Here is a 6,180-nt window from a genome sequence, read left to right as displayed (position 1 = left end):
AGCCCACGCATCAATCTTTGCAGGATGTGAGGCTGGTGATTTAATGCTGCGATCGCCAGGAGCAGCCCCACGCTGCCCCGGGGAGCCCGCCCGTGCTTGCACCTTCCCACCCCAGCAAGTCCCCCGGAAAGACCAGCTCCCCGGGGAGAGGAGCTGGGGCACTCACCGGCTGCTCCGTCCTCTGGCTCTGGGGACCGCCTGCGGAGGGGAAGCCTGGAGAGGCGCTGGGGCTGGGAAGGGCCGGGGACCCCGCAGTGGCGCGGGGATCGCTCTGCCCGGCCGTTCCGCGCGGCGCCTGCCCCGCTCTCCGCGGCAGCCGCCTCCTCCGCTCGCCTGCCCCTGCCCCGCTGCCCCGACCCCACCCCCTTGGGGCGCTGCCAGGCGGCTCCTTCCCTCGCACACCCGCACCCACCTGTGCGCAGAGCTCGCTCTCGGCGCAGGGACAGCGCGCCAGCCCGCAGCGGGTCTAGGAGGGGAGCCCCAAAGGAGAGGAAGTGCCAATGCACCTGCACAGCAGCTGGGTTGGGGGTGTATGGGGTAGGTGTGACAATGCACCTGCACAGCAGCTGGGGGGAGGTGCAGGGGGTAGGTGTGACAATGCACCTGCACAGCAGCTGGGGGGAGGTGCAGGGGGTAGGTGTGACAATGCACCTGCAACGCAGCTGGGTTGGGGGTGTATGGGGTAGGTGTGACAATGCACCTGCACAGCAGCTGGGGGGAGGTGCAGGGGATAGGTGTGACAATGCACCTGCACAGCAGCTGGGGGGAGGTGCAGGGGATAGGTGTGACAATGCACCTGCACAGCAGCTGGGGGGAGGTGCAGGGGATAGGTGTGACAATGCACCTGCACAGCAGCTGGGGGGAGGTGCAGGGGATAGGTGTGACAATGCACCTGCAACGCAGCTGGGGTGTGTGTGTGCAGGGGGTAGGTGTGACAATGCGCCTGCAAAGCAGCTGGGGGGAGGTGCAGGGGGCAGGTGTGACAATGCACCTGCAAAGCAGCTGGGGGGAGGTGCAGGGAGCAGTTGTGACAATGCACCTGCAAAACAGCTGGGGGGAGGTGCAGGGGGTAGGTGTGACAATGCACCTGCAAATCAGCTGGGGTGTGGGTGCAGGGGGTAGGTGTGACAATGCACCTGCAAATCAGCTGGGGTGTGGGTGCAGGGGGTAGGTGTGACAATGCACCTGCAAATCATAGAATCATAGAATCATAGAATATCAGAGTTGGAAGGGACCTCAAGAGGTCATCTAGTCCAACCCCCTGCTCAAAGCAGGACCAATTCCCAGCTAAATCATCCCAGCCAGGGCTTTGTCAAGCCGGGCCTTAAAAACCTCCAAGGAAGGAGACTCCACCACCTCCCTAGGTAACGCATTCCAGTGTTTCACCACCCTCCTAGTGAAATAGTTTTTCCTGATATCCAACCTGGACCTCCCCCACTGCAACTTGAGACCATTGCTCCTTGTTCTGTCGTCTGCCACCACTGAGAACAGCCGAGCTCCATCCTCTTTGGAACCCCCCTTCAGGTAGTTGAAGGCTGCTATCAAATCCGCCCTCATTCTTCTCTTCTGGAGACTAAACAATCCCAGTTCCCTCAGCCTCTCCTCATAAGTCATGTGCTCCAGACCCCTAATCATTTTTGTTGCCCTCCGCTGGACTCTTTCCAATTTTTCCACATCCTTCTTGTAGTGTGGGGCCCAAAACTGGACACAGTATTCCAGATGAGGCCTCACCAATGTCGAATAAAGGGGAACGATCACGTCCCTCGATCTGCTGGCAATGCCCCTACTTATACAGCCCAAAATGCCGTTAGCCTTCTTGGCAACAAGGGCACACTGTTGACTCATATCCAGCTTCTCGTCCACTGTGACCCTTAGGTCCTTTTCTGCAGAACTGCTACCTAGCCATTCGGTCCCTAGCCTGTAGCAGTGCATGGGATTCTTCCGTCCTAAGTGCAGGACTCTGCACTTGTCCTTGTTGAACCTCATCAGGTTTTTTTCGGCCCAATCCTCTAATTTGTCTAGGTCCCACTGAATCCGATCCCTACCCTCTAGTGTATCTACCACGCCTCCTAGTTTAGTGTCATCTGCAAACTTGCTGAGAGTGCAGTCCACACCATCCTCCAGATCATTAATAAAGATATTAAACAAAACCAGCCCCAGGACCGACCCTTGGGGCACTCCGCTTGAAACCGGCTGCCCCAAGATGGGGTGTGGGTGCAGGGGGCAGGTGTGACAATGCACCTGCAAATCAGATGGGGTGTGTGTGCAGGGGGCAGGTGTGACAATACACCTGCAAAGCAGCTGGGGTGTGCCTGCAGGGGGTAGTTGTGACAATGCACCTGCACAGCAGCTGGCTTTGGGGGGGGGGTGCAGGGGGTAGGTCAGGTGTGACAATCCATTTGCAAAACAGCTGGATTTTACCAGTAAGGGGGGGGAGGGCAGTGCATCTATAAAACAGCTGGAGTTTACTGGTAATTGGTGACAGGGAGCAGCTTCTATAAATCAACTGCATTGTACCAGGAAGAGGTGGGAAGAAGCAGTTCATTTGCAAAACAGCTGGATTTTACCGGGGGAGCCGAGAGGAGGGGAGTGATCAGTGCATTACACATTTATTAAATGTTTGTGTTTTATCAAATGCACCATTAAATCTGCAATAACTAAATGCCCCCCTAAGGCACAATAATGAATAAAGGCACAAGGCAGTAAATGCACAATTAAATCGTGGGATGACAGCAATGGGAAAGACCCATTAGATCTTTCCTGCTGTCTGGTCCCTAGAGTCGGGTTTTACACATCACCAGGGATGGTGTTTCTAACCAGTTCCCTTGGGAAACTATTCCATACATCTCTCTGTCAGGAAGTTCTTTCTGAGAGCCTGGCTTCCCTCCCCCAAGAGGCTTATATGCAGCTCATCTCTCTCACACGGGGCTGGAGGTATACAGACTATGTACCCACTATTTATTTTTCCAAGATGAGTGGACACTCAGCCTTTGGCAAGCCTGGGCACAGATTGTAATTGCTGGGAGGCTGAGGGACTGGGAGCCAGCTGTCCTTTGTGACTCAGTTGTGAAATGCCTGGAGGGGGACACACACATACCTGCAAGCAGCGACGGAAGGTAAATAGGCTAACGTGAGACAACATAGTCAACCAAGGATCATGCGAATCACAGCCGGGAAGAGATGCATTACTGGGCTGCAATAACTGGGTGAAGTGCTATGCAGAAGAATAGATTAGATGACCACAATGGTGCCTTCTGGCCTTGATATCTGTGACCGTTAACAGCCATATGTATAGGTGACATGGGCAGCACTAAACACAGCTGAGACAAACTTCTTCTAAGAGGAGGTGGGAATTCAGCTCCTCACGTGTTTGGAAGAATTTGCCCAGGGATGTGATGGAGTCTCCATCACTTGAAGTCCCTACATCATGACCAGCTGTCTTTCTAAGAGATGCAGACTCGCACAACCACAAGTTCTGGGCTTGATGCAAGAATCAATAGTTGAAATCCTCTGGCCTGTGTGTTCTGCTGAAGAGACAAGGTGGGTGAGGTAATATCTTTTATTGGACCTATTTCTGTACAGAAGCTGGTCCAATAAAAGATATTAACTCACCCACCTTGTCTGGCTAATATCCGGGGACCCACATGTCCACAACAATGCTGCCACCAACAATGGATGTTATGCAGGACAGACTTGCTGATGGATCTGTTCTCACTTTATAATATATGATCCTCCCTTCTTGGACCGGGGGAAGAGACCAGTCAGATATTAGGGAAATGTCCAGTTCGATTTATTCTGTCAAATCGCGTGATATCCCAGGTATCAATCTCAGAGTAAGGCAGCGTGAGAGAAATGGAGGTGGGTGGGGACTATGCAGTGAGTCGGTAGCTGGGTCGGATGACACTGGTTGGATGCTGTGACTGAAGACTGCGCAGAGCCAGACTGACAAAGAGCCGAAATACAATAAAAGCTGGGATTGAACCCAGACAGACTGTGCCTCCAAGGCAGAGAAGAAGCACATCAGTGCATGCGCAGCATCGGTTCACCGTAATGCTGGTGCTGGTTGTCACCTTACTGTCAATGCTACAAGCGTGAATTGTACTCACCAGGTGTCAGGCTTTTTAAAATCCTTGTGAAACTCGCAGGTGAAGATGTGAAGCCTCTGGCTTCAGTCTGCTCCTGTTAGCAGCCCAGGGCAGCAGGGAAACTCCGAGACTGACCCTGATCACAAGCCTCCGATGGGGTGCAGTCAAACACACCATGCCGGGACGTGTACATACCAGAAAACACACCCTGAGTAACTCAGCACAACACCGGCACTGAAATAGAGAGAAACACCTTCTGGGGCAGGTGCCTGAATGCAGTGCAAACCAGGGACAACTTCACTGAGCTCTAGGGGATGCGACTGGTGTAAATGCAACGTCAGTGAGAGAATCATGGCCAAGGACCCTAACTTGTACATTGTTTAAGCCCAGGAAGTCGGCCTGGAGTGTGTCCCTTTTCATTAAAAGTTTTGTGCAATGAAACAATAGAAACAGGAGCTTAATTTAAACAGCTTTCTCCAGTTGGTCTCTGTAGGGATCGATTTCTGTCCAGTCTGTAGGTTTATTGATTTTTGTGTATCCGATCCTCCTCTTCTCAGACTCCATGCATGTGGAAAATTCACTCTTTAAAAACACCTTATTACCCACCATTGTCGAGTTGTCACAAACTCAAAACTCACCAAGTCCGAGGCCCTCCCTGCTCAGCCCAGGCCCCCGTAGAGAGCTCAATGCCTCCAGACCTGTCAGCCGCCCACACTGAGTTGCAGCAAGTCATTCAGAGCCTGCAGGGCTTTGCCCCCGCTAGGCTGACACACCAAGGACTGAACCAGGGACCCCCAGAGCCTCATATCCTCTGTGTCTCGGCAGAGGGGGGACCTGTAACACACACCCTCCCCAGTGGGTTACATTAGCACCCAGCCCCTCGCCTTCCAGCACTAATGCAGCACCCAACTCTCCAGCCATTAGGGCTCCTCACCTCTTTGGTGACCTTTCCCCCAAGGTGCTTGTTCATTGTGGACAGGCTGCGCCCTGCCATTCTGCTATGGGGATAGCCACTCTATATTGTACCCAGCCATGCCAGCATAGGCACCTCTCCTATTCAGTACTCAGCAAGGCACCGCCTCGGGGCAGGTGCACCACCTGGGGCCGTCAGCCAGCAGCAGCAGCCAGTAGCCTCATGTTCGGCATGTTTGCAGCTAGCCAGGAATAAAGCCCTTCTTTGAGCACGGGGCTGGTGTCTGAAAAGATGACCCAGGGGAAGAAGGGAGGTGGGGGGAGAACTGGCTAGTGGCCAGATTCTCTTGGGTTCCACCAGCCCAGTCTGGAATGATGCAGCCCTTGGTGGGAGAGGGAGCAGGGTGGACTAACTGCAGCACAAGCCCAGGGCTGTCCTTAAGCATACGCAGCTGCGTAGAGCATCATTAAATTTGGGGCATACGCGGCAGCACCAGCCCCGGCAACCAGCCCTAACCCTTGGCCGTCTCCCCCAGGGGCTGCACCCACTGCAAGGGGCAGGGCCGTCCCTAGGGGGGTGTGGGGCCCTGGGCAACTCCCTCCGCCCTGTCTCTTACCCTTCCCCCTGCTCCGCCTCCGGCCCGCCCCCATTCCACCTCTTCCCCCAGTGACCCCGCACTCACTGGTGGCGGGAAGCAAAGCGACGTGGCCCCAGCCCGCTCTGCTTCCCTTGTCCCGGCCCCAGCCATGTCGCTCGGGTTGGGGAAAGGACTGCCCCCGGCTCTCACCAGAGGCGGGAAGCGGAGCACCAGGGCTGGGAGCTGGCGGAGTAGAGCAGGCTGGGGCAGGGCTGCTCCGCTTCCCGCCACTGCTGGTGAGTGTGGGGGGGATCTCTTCCCCCAAGCCCCCTCCCCCGAGTGACACGGCTGGGGCCAGGGTGAGGGAAGTGGAGCGGGCTGCTCCCGGCCCCCTGCTAATCCCCCAGGCCACTCTGGGCCTGTGGGGCCCCCAAAAGTGCCCCCCCACAGCTCCTGCCTCCCAGACACGGGGGGGGGGAGGCCTGGGGCCCCACACAGCCCCAGGGGGGCTGCATAGGGCATCCAAATGGCTAGGGATCGCCCTGCACAAGCCCCCTGCCATCCCTGCTCCGCTGGGGTGCCCAGAGCTGGCTGTGTAGCTGTGC

General features: G+C 55.8%; 1 protein-coding gene across 1 annotated transcript in view; it reads right to left on the bottom strand.

The window, feature by feature from the left end:
- The window catches only part of P2RY6 (pyrimidinergic receptor P2Y6), an 84,393-nt gene extending 84,120 nt beyond the window's left edge, over nt 1-273 (bottom strand). Inside the window, exon 1 of the mRNA XM_054015863.1 lies at nt 167-273. The gene's annotated coding sequence lies outside the window, so the exon portion shown is untranslated. The remainder of the gene's footprint in view (nt 1-166) is intronic.
- Between the last annotated feature and the right edge of the window lie 5,907 nt (nt 274-6,180).

Source organism: Malaclemys terrapin, chromosome 1, assembly GCF_027887155.1.
Source record: "Malaclemys terrapin pileata isolate rMalTer1 chromosome 1, rMalTer1.hap1, whole genome shotgun sequence".
Lineage (NCBI taxonomy): Eukaryota > Metazoa > Chordata > Testudines > Emydidae > Malaclemys > Malaclemys terrapin.
The sequence above is the reverse complement of the archived record's forward strand: the minus strand, read 5'-3'. Positions and strand labels throughout refer to the sequence as shown.